Raw genomic sequence first — 13,411 nt, forward strand, 5'->3', positions numbered from 1 at the left:
GGCGTGGGAGCCTCCAAATACAAATGAATGGAAATCACTCCCAGGCAAGGTGTATGGAACAGTAAGGTAAAATACATATGGGGATATGCACACAAGACAATCCACCAGGGAGTGTGGGAACATGGGAGCTTAGGGGCAGTGGTTGGCCTAGCGGGTAAAGAAAAACGGACCCTGTCATAGCTGCCCACTGAGGGTGATAGTTAAAAGCAGAAGACACTTTTTGTGTCACTGTGTGCTGTGGACCATTTTACAATGACAATCAAATAAAGGACTTGTTGTGTTTGCAGACATTGAAACTGAGTATTTCTCAGCCTGTAGCCTTTCCCAGCCTGGGGTGTATGAGGAAAAGAAAATGGAATTGGTAAGTGAAAGTAGAGAAGAAAGAATAAAGACCAACAATGTGGTTATGCCTGTTTGTCTTTCTCCCATGTGATTTGTTTAAGACACCAACAGTCAATTAAGGATGATTAGAATGAAATTACAAATGTGGGTGTCATAAGCTGGTTTCTTTGATGCTAGTCTGTTTCAAGCTTGTTGCTTTACTTATATTTGATACCCCCAAAAAGGTGCGAAGCATCAGCTATTTGCTTCAGAATTGGCTGCTCTCTTTGTCTGCTCCAGACTGTCACGTTCCTCTCTAGCTCTGGTGATAAATGGAGTATTTTATTGAAACTCAGGGAAGTTGAAATGAAATAACTGAAATGTCCTTGATCGTAGTACCACGCCTCTCCTCTAGAGGTCATATTGCAGGATCTTCAGCGAGGCCCTCAGCGTGAGAGCCGAAGATCGCCTTTGTCTTGCACAGGCCTCGAACCGGCGTCTCCGCCTTCGCTTAAACCCGTCTGCTTTAATCGCCATGCGCTGGATTTGAACCCGTGCCCTCCGTACACAGCGTGAGCGCCTTTACTTCGCCTGGGGTACACAGCATACGAGAATTCTGCACAGAGAATGCAGGACACAAGCACACACACACACGGAGAGAGCAGGAGAGAAGGGGAGACCCGGGAGCTTCAGCGTGGCGGAGCTGTAGCGAGCCCAGAGGGGAGAGTAGAGTTCCAGTCCTACCTTGGGGGTTCACGGTCATTGCCGTTAGGGACAGCATGCGGTGCCGCGATGAACTCCGGTTGTGTGAGGGAGACCAAATGCAGGACTAAAGGGACCGGCTGGTTATAAAGAGGAGTGGACAGACCCATTACCGCTAAATTAACCAATCACAGATCAGAAGTCATCACCCTGCTAAGCACCCGTGATTACCACCACTTAGCTGTGATGAAGAACAGGTGGGATTAATCAGGGTGCTAGTGAGCCCCGGAAGAACACACACTAATACATGGGAGAGGTCGACCGCTGTTGGTGTTGCAGAGGTGGCACGGATGTTACACAGAAGGGGGACACCGGGGGAGTGACAGGACAAAAATAACTAATTCTGATTGGTCTGTGACAACTTCCTGTGGGTCAAATGTATAAAGGAATGTTCTCTTTCTCTACCTTTTCTCTTTCTTTTCATTTTGGTGTTCTCTGTAACATTGGTACCATTTTTACATGTAATATTCACATGTAAGTAATAATAATTTACTGGCGTTAATAAATTAAGAAACTCTTCAGTTTTTCATTCCATTCTCGACGTGATACTTTTGTTTGGATGTGGATTTGCGACCGTAAGTCTGAATTCTACTGCATTGCAAGGAATAGAATCCGTGCTTTAATGTAAATAAAAAAGATCTACTTATTCTAAAAGGACCGTAGAAACCATTGGTATAGTCTACATTTTTGTAGTGGGTATACTGTGCTTAGAAAAAAACGTACACTGGTTCATGCAATGCAGTCAAGAATTTATTTTATTTTTTGCATTTTTTAACTTTGCAAAGATTCTCAGATTCTTGTATTTGAACTGGATAAATGTTCAACAACCATAACAGAGCTGCAGGAATTGTATTGAAAACATGGATACAGCATATATTCAAAACATGTTCAAATACTAAGATTTAAAGAAATATATTAATTGTTCAAATACATATTGAACCAAATGAATGTGTAGATCTATAAAATTTGTTCTCGGGATGCTTAGGTTTCACTTGTCGTCTTGTCTCTGTTGCAGAGTGGTGCTTTCGTAACCACGTTGTTACATACTTCTTAGACTCAAAAAGATTAACAGGAGGGCCATTTATATCTATCATCATGAGATGACTAACATTTGACAGTAGCAGAGAAGACCTTTTAAAGTGAAAGTGAAGTGATTGTCACATGTGATACACAACAGCACACTGCACACAGTGAAATTTGTCCTCTGCATTTATCCCATCACCCTGCGTGAGCAGTGGGCAGCCATGACAGGCGCCCGGGGAGCAGTGTGTGGGGACGGTGCTTTGCTCAGTGGCACCTCAGTGGCACCTTGGCGAATCTTTTCCATGAAAGCTTTAAAATGATTTACAGACACAACCTTGTCTACTGCATCGGATACAGCCAGCTCCAGTCGATGGTTCATACAGTGCCATGTGAAAAGGTTAGGATACCTTGCAGTCAGCCTGGTTGCAACACCTGAATTCCTGCCCAACATAACACTAGCTCCATCAGAAACAAATGCAATCCAGTTTTTTTTAAGCCACTCTTCACTGAAGCCTGCAGTGTCCAAACAAGTTAGTAAAGCTATCTCTATACTTTCTGCAGTTTGGCTCTCCAACTCCAGGAATACAAATTCACGCGTGGCTCCATCAATTGAGGCCTTTACATTGACAATCATAGCAGATTTGTGACTGGCAGATGTAGCCTCATCAATAAGAACAGATAGTTTGTGCAATGCTGTTCACAATTTTTGTCTGATTTCCCTTGCAACATGTTCAACAATTTTTGTGCCACTATACCTGGAGTGTAGACTAGTGCCCAAGTTCACACCATTTTTTTCCTGAAGTTCAATGAGATCATCATGATCAGTAAAAGGTCTGTTCATCTTTGCAATATAATATTCTGTTCTGAACACAGCATCCGTCTCGGCCAGCACAGTGTCTGATACAACCCTCACCATACTTCCAAGCAAATCCTGTCCACATTTTTGTGTGAGCTCCTGAGCTATTTCATGAGCCCTGGAATGCTCATGCCGCCGAATCTTGTTCTGGAGTGAAGACAGTGCCGTTTCTTGGTTCTCACTTGAACCTGATGACTGGATTTTGAATGATGCCCACTCCTCTTTTCTGTCAGGACACCAGTTGACTTGGTGGTGCTGCAAACTTCACATCCTGCAAGTGAACAAAAATGATCAGAATTGTATCATTTTAAAACTCTCCTAATAGAAGCATCTACTGATCTGATTTAACTAATTCTCAACATATATTGTACAATTAATCATTAACTGCAAACCACTTTACACCATTACAATCAAGAGATAAAAATGAAGTGATCAAACTTATTTTAATGACTCCCACGAGCTACAAAAATTCTACTGTCAAATGTCTGCCAAGCATAACTTACTTTACTCAACTTTTAAACTCTCTAACTTCCCGATTGAATTTCATATGTTCCCGCCCACACCGTTCCAGCCAATTACAAATTACAGTTTCGCTTGTCCATGAATGCGAATGTAATGAACACACGCATGGATTGCCACGTAACATCGGCCACTTTTTAGTGGTTATACAGAAATTCATAAGCCTTTCTAGTGGGCATACGGTGTATACCAACGTATCACGTAGACTACACCACTGGTAGAAACTGAGGCATTTCTATATCCAGGTCCACTCCGACAAGGTATAAAATGAACGTGGACTAAAGACTGTCACTTACAATGTGGCATTTAGATATGGCTGGTACAATAGAGGAACTCACAAAACAAACTGTAACCAGTAATAACCAAGATTTATGGGTATTACATTGAACATCATAAAAACCATGTCCTACGGTGTGCAATTTGATAATAACTGATCAGGGATTGGAAATTGCACTGTTAAAATTAATAGTTTACAGTTTAAATTCATGTTCTGTATGATCAACATGTTTAGGATCAGAATTTATATTTATGTTAAACAGTTTTTCTCTCTGAACACCTCAACAGTGCTATAATCTCAAATAATAAATCAAATAATAACTAATAACACACTGCACTTTATGTACACTTTGTATATAGGATTTCGTTTTTTGCCTATTTAATTCAGTAGATATAGTTATTTATAAACGATACAAACAAATTCCACAACTTGTACAATAACACTTACACGCATCCTTGGACATTGTTGTTGTTTGTTGTTGTTTTTTTTTCTACTTTGTACTTAAGAGACACCATCTACCGGAATCATCCTTGTATGTGCTTGCACTTACTTGGCCAACTGTTTTTTCCGGCCACTGTTGTTGATTAGACTCAGTAAGTCGATGCAAATTCGCAGAGTTATGAATTCCCTGATAAAGGTGTAATTCTCTAATCATATGGCAACAAGCGGGACTTTTTATTTGTATTTATTTTTCCGGCCACTGTTGTTGGCGCCACGAGTAGGCAGCGGCTAAAGCGCTCCAGTGAATTCAGTGTTTTTATACTGATTCTTGTCCGTTTTTTTAGCTTTGTTTGTGATCAACTATGATGCGTATCACGTACAACAGACACACTTTGCTCAAAATCGGAAGAAAATGCACAATTCCTCCGGCAAATCTGCCGTCAGAGACGCTACGGAGCCTGGCCGAGGCAACGAGGTGCAGCTGGCCGAGGCGAAAGCGTTGTTTCCAGAAACAGAAGCGGGGCAAGCGTGCTGGGTCGAGCGCGAGGCTAAAAGCTAACCCGGCCCGACCGGCATTTCCATCTGTCCTGCTCTCCAACGTTCGCTCACTGGACAATAAAATGGACTATCTGTGGCTCCAGCAACTGTTCCTTTTTTATCTTTACGGAAATGTGGCTAAACGTGGACATTGTTACATATGCACATGGGCAGTGTGCCTTTTGTGGTTATTCGCAAACAGCAAACATAACATTTGGTGACGAGGATGGAGTTTTTTTCTACCTCCTCCACCTCCTTTTCTGGCTTTGCCCGGCGAGCCGCCGGTGCCCTGGGACCGCTGGTTTGAATCCTTTTCGACGTATCTCACGGCCGTCGGCCTCGCGGATTCTCCAGACCAGCGTCTGCGAGCCTTGCTGCTCCATAACCTGGGCACGGAAGGGCAGCGGGTCTTCAGGACCCTGGGAGCCGGCACAACGTACGCAGACGGCGTCACAAAATTGGCCGCGCATTTCGCCGCCCCACAGAGCGTTATCCTGCGGCGCGTAGTTTTTCGCCAGAGGAGGCAGCAACCGGGCGAGTCGGTTCACCATTACGTGACGGACCTGCGGGGGCTGGCGAGTTTCTGTAAGTTCGGAACAATGGAAGACGAGTTCATTCGGGATCAATTGGCAGAGCATACAAACAATCCCAGAATCCGCGAAAAGTTACTTATGTCCTCGGACGACCTCACGCTCGCCAAAGCTGTGGAACTGGCTTTTCAGATGCAGCAGCCGAATTAGCATCTCGCCTGGCGCCGGTACCCTCTCTTCAGCCCACAGTGCCCACGCTTAGCGTCCAACCGCCTGCGCTCCCAGACGACACACCTGACCACGGCCTCCCCGTAAACTATGCCGCTCGCCGCGGCGCGTCCACCCGCCGCCCGTGTGGAAACTGCGGATCCTCCACGCATAACACCAGGGCGCCTAACTGCCCGGCTAATGGCCAAACCTGCTCACAATGCGGGAGACGTAACCATTTCGCTCGTGTTTGCCGTTCAGCCGCATCCGGCCGCCCTCAGAGGCCATCTTCTCCAGCGCCACCTACTACTATTCACTGTTACTGCAGCATCTCCCCCATTTAAAACGTGCGTGGTGCGGCTGGACGGTGTTCCACTGCCACTGCTGCTGGATACAGGGGCTTCACGCTCCTTGCTGAACCTGTCCACTGTCAAGCAGTTTTTTTCCCATCATACCCTCCACCCTGACTGTGAGCTCCTGAGTGGGTATGGGAATTCCAAAATAGACATAGTAGGCACAGTTTCCCTACCACTTCAGTATCAGAGTGTAACTTTACCGTCTTTTACTTTTCACGTCTCGCGCCACGGGGCTAACCTAATGGGTCTGGACTTGTTCAGCAGTCTGGGCTTTTCACTGATGGATGTGGATGGTGCCACCATTCTCATGGTGGGCTCACCCTGGCAGCAATGCTGGCCCTCTCTGTTCACTGGCCTGGGCTGCCTCACCGCATTTAACCACCAGCCCTTGCTCAAACCAGACGTGCGACCGGTCATTCAGCCATTGCGCCGCCTTCCTCTGGCTCTTCGTGATGAAGTCACTGCGGAACTCAACAACCTGCTCGAGCTGGGCATAATTTAGCAGATTGATGCTTCACCCTGGGTCTCCAACCTGGTGCTGGCACGGAAGAAGTCCGGGACTCTCCGACCGTGCGTGGATCTAAGGTCGGTCAACACAGCTGTTGTCCCTGACAAGTACCCGCTGCCTACTGTGGAGGAGCTGGCCGCTAAATTCCATGGTTCTACTGTCTTCTCCAAACTAGACCTTCGACAGGGTTATCTCCAAGTTCCGCTGCATCCCGAGAGCCGCAACCTGACCGCTTTTGTCACACACATGGGCGTCTTCCGCTATACTAGGATGCCTTTCGGTCTCAGCTCTGCCCCTAGCTGCTTCCAGAAAATCATGTCCACCATCTTTGCTGCAGTTTCGGGGGTAGTGATTTATCTGGATGACATTGTGGTGCATGGTCCAACCCTCGCATCAAATGATGAGCACCTGGACCGCGTCTTCAAGATCCTGGCAGGTCACAATCTTACGCTGAATGAGGACAAATGTGTCTTCACTGTGCCAGCTTTCGCCTGTCTGGAGAGGGCATCACACCCTTAAATTCTAACGTGGAGGCTGTTCTACGTCTTCCTGAGCCCTCCAGCCCAGCCCAGCTCGCATCCTTTCTTGGAATGACTGCATACTACTTGCGTTTTCTCCCTCAATACTCTGCCACTACAGCCCCTTTGTGTGCGCTTCTGAAAACCGGAGCCCCATGGGCCTGCTCCTCAGCCATCCGTCAGCTAAAGGCCCAGCTTACCTCACCTTCACTCCGCTGTTTACCCCCGGCCGGGACAATGTTGTGGCAGACCTCCTTTCCAGGGCCACTCCAGACACTCCCCCAGGCCCAGCCACGGATACACTGGAGCCAGAGCTTATCCACATGCTTCATGGGCCACTCCGGGAGGTTGTGTCTCTACAGGACCTCCAACTGGCTTCAGCGCAAGACTCAGTGCCATCGCAGCTTTGCACTTGCATTCGAGAGTGGTGGCCACGCACAGTGCCCAAAGATCTGGTGCCATTTCATCGGGTTAAAGATTAGCTGTCCTGTTGGAATGAGGTCTGTGTGGCGCGGGGACTCAGGGCCGTCATCCCTGGCAGCCTACAACCTCGCATCCTGGCCATGGCTCATGAGGGACACCTAGGCATCGTAAAAGTCAAGCAGCGCTGCCGTGACAGAGTGTGGTGGCCTGGGATCGACAGGGATATTGAATTTGCGGTGAAGGACTGCTCAGCCTGTCTCGTCAGTGGAAAGACGGGCCCTCCCACACCTCCGCCAATGCAACCTGTGCAGTGGCCGGCCGGGCCATGGCAGCACGTTCAGCTGGATATCTGTGGGCCATTTCAGGGGGTCCCATATCATCAGCGTTTTCTAGTGGTTGCCTATGACCTGTACTCAAAATGGCCCGAGATCTCCTCCACAGGCTCGGTCACGTCTCAGGCGGCCATGGAGTTCCTCGACTGTCTGTTCTCAAGGTGGGGCCTTCCCAACACCATTACAACAGACAATGGGCCTCAGTTCACCTCCATGGATTTTCAGACATTCCTCGGGGACAGGGGGATTCGACACACACGCACCACTTTCTACCACCCAGAGGCTAACGGTGGCGTGGAAAGGTTTAACCAGACCTTGAAGAACGGTGTTCGGGCTCACCTGGCCGATGGCTTGGCCTTTTCCTCAGCCCTGCAGCGCACCCTGCTTCATTACAGATCATCTCTCCATTCCACCACTGGCGTCTCCCCAGCTCTCCTCATGCTGGGTAGGGAGCTGCAGCTTCCATTAGACCGGCTGCGGCCACAGCCTCCTCCGCTTACTGCAGCGGCCCTGCGTCACAGGGTTTCGGCTTCTCAGCGCCGGATGAAGCAATCCTTTGATCGCCGACGGAAGGTGACACCTTCCTGTATGGCAGTCCATGATTGGGTCAGGGTTCATCGGCCTCACCGGGACAACAAGCTCCTTTCCTTTTGGTCTGAAGCAGTGCAGATTACGGGGCGGCTGGGCTTGGCCACTTTCCGCCTGGCTGATAGTACGAAGTGGCATGCGAGCCGGCTCAAGAAGGTGTCACCGCCCACCCCCGTAGACCCTTACTCCATGGCTAGTGACTTGGACCTAGTGGAGGACCTACCTGATGATACACGGAACTGTCCAGTGGAGGCTGGAGGCCGGGCAAGCGCAGCTTCACCACGCCCTGTCCGTGTCCGCTGTAGAGCGGCTTACCTCAAGGACTATGTGACTGAATAGCACAACACGTAGTTAGGGCATAGCCTGTCAAGTGGCAGAATAACCCACATGGCTATGCTGGCGTTCCGGGTAGTCGACCCCGGTCGCCTAGTTATATCGTGTTGTTGCCGTTCCTCCTGGGGGGGGGGAAATGTTACATATGCACATGGGCAGTGTGCGTTTTGTGGTTATTCGCAAACAGCAAACATAACAGACATTGCGGACTTGGCTATCCAGCTAAGCGGGCTAGCATGCTATCGGGCCGACAGAAGCCTTTTTGTCCGGTAAGAGCCGCGGAGGCAGTTTGTGCGTTTACATTAACCAACTCTGGTGCATGAACCCAGCTGAAGTGAGTCGCCACTGCTCGCCACAGGTACAGTTTCTCGTCATAAATTGCCGCCCGTTTTACCTGCCAAGAGAATTCTCTGGTGCTAATCGTAGCCGTGTACCTGCCGCCTAGCGCTAATGCTAACCTGGCGCTAGCCGAACTGTATGAGGCTATCAGCAAGCTCCAGACCATGCACCCGGACGGATTTCTCATCATTGCCGGCGATTTTAACCACGCAAACTTGACTTTGCTACCAGAGGGGAGAACTGCCTGGATAAAGTCTACACCAACGTGCGTGGTGCCTACAAAGAGATGACAAAACTGCACCGCCCTGCACAGCTCAAACCACATCATCAAATTCGCAAACGACACGACCATGGTGGGGCTCATCAGTAGCAACGATGAGTCGGCCTACAGAGATGAGGTACAGCAGCTGGCTGCCTGGTGCAGTGAGAACAACCTGTTGCTGAATGTGGACAAAACAAAGGAAATGATCGTCGACTTCAGGAGAACTCGCTCCACCCCTACCCTCACCGCGTTTTACAGGGGCACCATAGAGAGTGTCCTGACCAGCTGCATCTCCACCTGGTTCGGTAACAGTGCTGTTGCCGATATCAGGCAGCTTCAAAGGATCATCAAAGCAGCTGGTAACATCATCGGAGCGTCTCTTCTGCCGCTGCAGGACATCTTCTATCAGCGCTGCATCAGAAGAGCCTCCTGCATCGTGCTTGACCCCTCACATCCATCACATGGACTTTTTACACTCCTCCCATCCGGCAGACGCTACCGCAGCATCAGGTCTCGATCCTCCAGGATGCGTGATAGCTTCTTCCCACAAGCCATCAGGCTCTTGAACACACTACCTGTGCTCATACTTCCCCCCACACACACTCGCACTGTGGACTAACTCTGTTGCACCTCTGCACTTTACACCTCATTGCTGCAGTTATGCACATGCTGATATACGGAGTACCTCTTCATGTTGCACTGATACCAAGAATGAGAAAAATGTAGAGATTTATAAACTGTACTATTATTACTGTTATTTATTTGCACAGTCGTTAAACATGTATATATCACTGGTCACTTTTTAACACTTCATTTTGTGTCCTATTTATTTATATATTGTATTCCATGTGCCGCATCTGTTTTTTGTTGTCTATTTTTATGTTGCACTGTTTAAACTGGAGCCACGTCTTCTCGTCTCTCTGTATATCTGTACAATATATAGAAGAGATGACAATAAAGTTTACTTTGACTTTGTTGATTAGACTCAGTAAATCGATGCAAATTCGCACAGTTATGAATTCCCTGATAAATGTGTAATTCTCTAATCATATGGCAACAAGCTGGATTTTTTATTTGTATTTATTTTTCCGGCCACTGTTGTTGATTAGACTCAGTCAGTCGATGCAAATTCGCAGAGTTATGAATTCCCTGATAAAGGTGTAATTCTCTAATCATATGGCAACAAGTGGCCACTGTTGTTGATTATACAACACAATAAGTCGATGCAAATTTGCAGAGTTATGAATTCCCTGATATAATTTTAAGCTCCTCACTATATTTACATGTCTTTGCGTTACAATATCTGATCATTATTGTCGTTTGTTTTTCTGATTTGGTTTTGATGTACAATGGACAATGTTTTTTTTACATGTATAATCTGGATGCAAAATTACAACCTTTTGACTTTATCAGACTCCAGACAAAGAACCCAACCAAGTGTGTAAAGCCTTTGATCAAGTTGAATATTCCCTGTATGCTGCTGTGTTTGATCTCTGTCAAGAAGGCAGGTTTTCCCTGCAAGTGTGATTGTCTTTGAAGAAGATCGTGAAGGACACAGAATCACCACCATTGGCTACATTTGAATTCCCAACTGACCAGGAAGGAGCAGGATGAACAAGCAGATGCACAATAATAAACCAATTGTGATCTTTTGTGAACTTTTTGAACAAGTGGGTGTTCACCTGCTTCTTAAAGGTGGTAGAAGTCTTGGCTAGTCGAATGGAGCAGGACAAGTTGTCCCACCAGCCAGGGACAGCAAAGGAGAACAGAGTTGATTGGAATCGGAGACCCCGTGAAGAGGGAATTTTCAGTCTCATTTCATTTGCAGATGTAAGAGGGCGTGCAGGAGTGTAACTAGTAGTGTGTTGGTGTAAGGGGGTGCACTTCCATTTACAGCCCTGTAGGCAGCATCAAGGACTTGAACTCAATGCGAGCAGCTACCGGGAGCCAGTGTAGAGAGGTGAGAAGAGGGACAGTGGAAGTGGACGAAGTGGAAGATAGAAATTGGACTCCCAATGTAGGGCATGATGATTATTGTCGGAATAATCAGTCTTGAAGATGACTAAAATTTAAAATTTCACATGACTGTGGTATCTGTTTCAACAGTATGGTGGTGTTACCATCACACATATCCTGAGATGTACACTATACACAAACACTAAGTCCGCGGCCCGTGTCTGTGTTTGTTCAGGGGCAGATCAAACATTATTCACTTGACTTTTAGACTCTGATTTCATTATCGGGCAGCATTCGAAACAACATAAGTTCTGATTTATCGTGGCTTGCTTCTACTTCCTTAATCTTTAAGCAGACTGAGTACCAATAACTTTTGGGACTGCATTCTATACCATGGAAAGTTTAATGTGAGTATCATCATTGTGTTGTTTAAAGAGTGTGAGGTACAGTTCACATTTATATTTAATCAAATGTTCACATAGGGACAAAATATTTCTGGCTGTTTTGCAGTGTTCTGCTGCTAGAACAATAAATTCATGTTTATTCCTTCCTCTTGAAGTTTGTTGTGTGTGTGTCTGAGTGTGTTTGGTGTGGTGAAGCCTGCCCCCATGTTCTTGCATGGGGAGGTGAAGTCACCTCACTACCCTCAGCCCTACCAGCCTGGAACTGACGTGACATGGGACCTGAAGGTTCCTGTGGGCTACAGAATCCAACTCACCATCACGCACCTCGACATCAAGCAATCAGACAACTGCAATCAAGACTCACTTACAGTCAGTAGCACAGCCAGTTCACCCAGAACATAAAAACTACAACATTCTGGAGAGAAATGTTCATTTTCATGTTTAATATCAGGTTTTGCATGACCAGAAAGTTTTGGGCAAATTCTGTGATGAAAAAACAAACCAACATCTACCAGGCATCTCCCCAATCTTGTCTTCAAGCAACCATCTCCAGCTGATCTTTAAGACAAGTGCTGCAAACAGAGGATCAGACCAGCACTTGGGCTTCACAGCTTTCTACACGGCTATTGGTGAGTGAAGGATGAAGCTACGACTGTATGACAGTTTCATATTTTATTTGTCTATTTTAAATATCAAAATATCAATACCTACCCATGTTTGCAATTATGTTTTTTAGGGATGTGGTACATTATCACTTATTAAATCAATTATTTATCAATATGAGCATTAATTTTATTGAACTTTTAAGGAATTGTTGTATTAAAATAAACACGTACATAAATAAGATCTGCAAATTGAAAACTTTACTGTTTTTTCAGTTCACCTGTCATGATCTTGTCTGGAAAAGTATTCACATATAAAATGGTAACATTTATTGCTAATCATCTGAATTGAAGGTTTATTTGACTATATTTATTTGACACTAAAATTGATATGCTGTTTTCCATGATGTATGGACAGGATGAATGGCGAGAAACGTAAAGCTAAATACTAACTTTACACATGCAGTGTATCTAATTATTATTATTACATTTACAAAATCATCTAACATTCATCATTTATTCCCTCTATCCACTGTAGAGGGTCACTGTGAAGATCCACCATCTGTACAGAATGGAGCTCTGTACTTTGTTCCTGATGCCAAAAACCAGTCTGTCGTCCGTTACCACTGCAATAAGCCATTTTACTCTTTCCATGGAGTTCCAAACAGTAAGAACAATATTCATATTTTTGTGGCTTAAAATTTCCTCTTCATTTAACTGTCGTGTTTAGGGTTAGGGTATCAAGTGGTGTGGTGGAGATTGGTGTAAAATCAAACTTATTCACTAGGGCAGAGTTTCCCTTCACTCCCTCACATGCGAGAGAGTTTTCATTCAAACCCACAATTCTTACACCCTTCAACATATAGTTGTTTTTGGCGGTCTGTCTTAATTTTAGTTTAATCTTTGCATCAGGCTGTCATTTAAATCTTTATTAGTCTTCATTAGACTTCATTTTATTCTAGTCAAGTTCCAGCCTACAAAAAGTCTGAGCATTTAAGTCTTATTTCCATAGGAATGATCCTTAACTATTTTAGTCTAGTTTTAGTCAATGAAAATTGTACTTTAGATTATTTTTTATGCAATTTTAGTTAACCTAGTCAATATAGTAGAACAGTCGAGGCCAAAAGTCATGAGAATCACACAAAAACTGGTTTTCACAAAGCTGGCTTCTTCAGTGTCTTTAGATCTTTTTGCCAGATGTTTCTGTGGTGCATTGAAGTATAATTACAAGCATTTATAGGTTTCAAAGGTTTTTATTGACCATTACGTAAAATTTATGCAAAGAGTCAATATTTGCAGTGTTGGTTCTCTTTCTCA

This window comes from Denticeps clupeoides, chromosome 5 (assembly GCF_900700375.1).
Source record: "Denticeps clupeoides chromosome 5, fDenClu1.1, whole genome shotgun sequence".
Taxonomy (NCBI): Eukaryota; Metazoa; Chordata; class Actinopteri; order Clupeiformes; family Denticipitidae; genus Denticeps; species Denticeps clupeoides.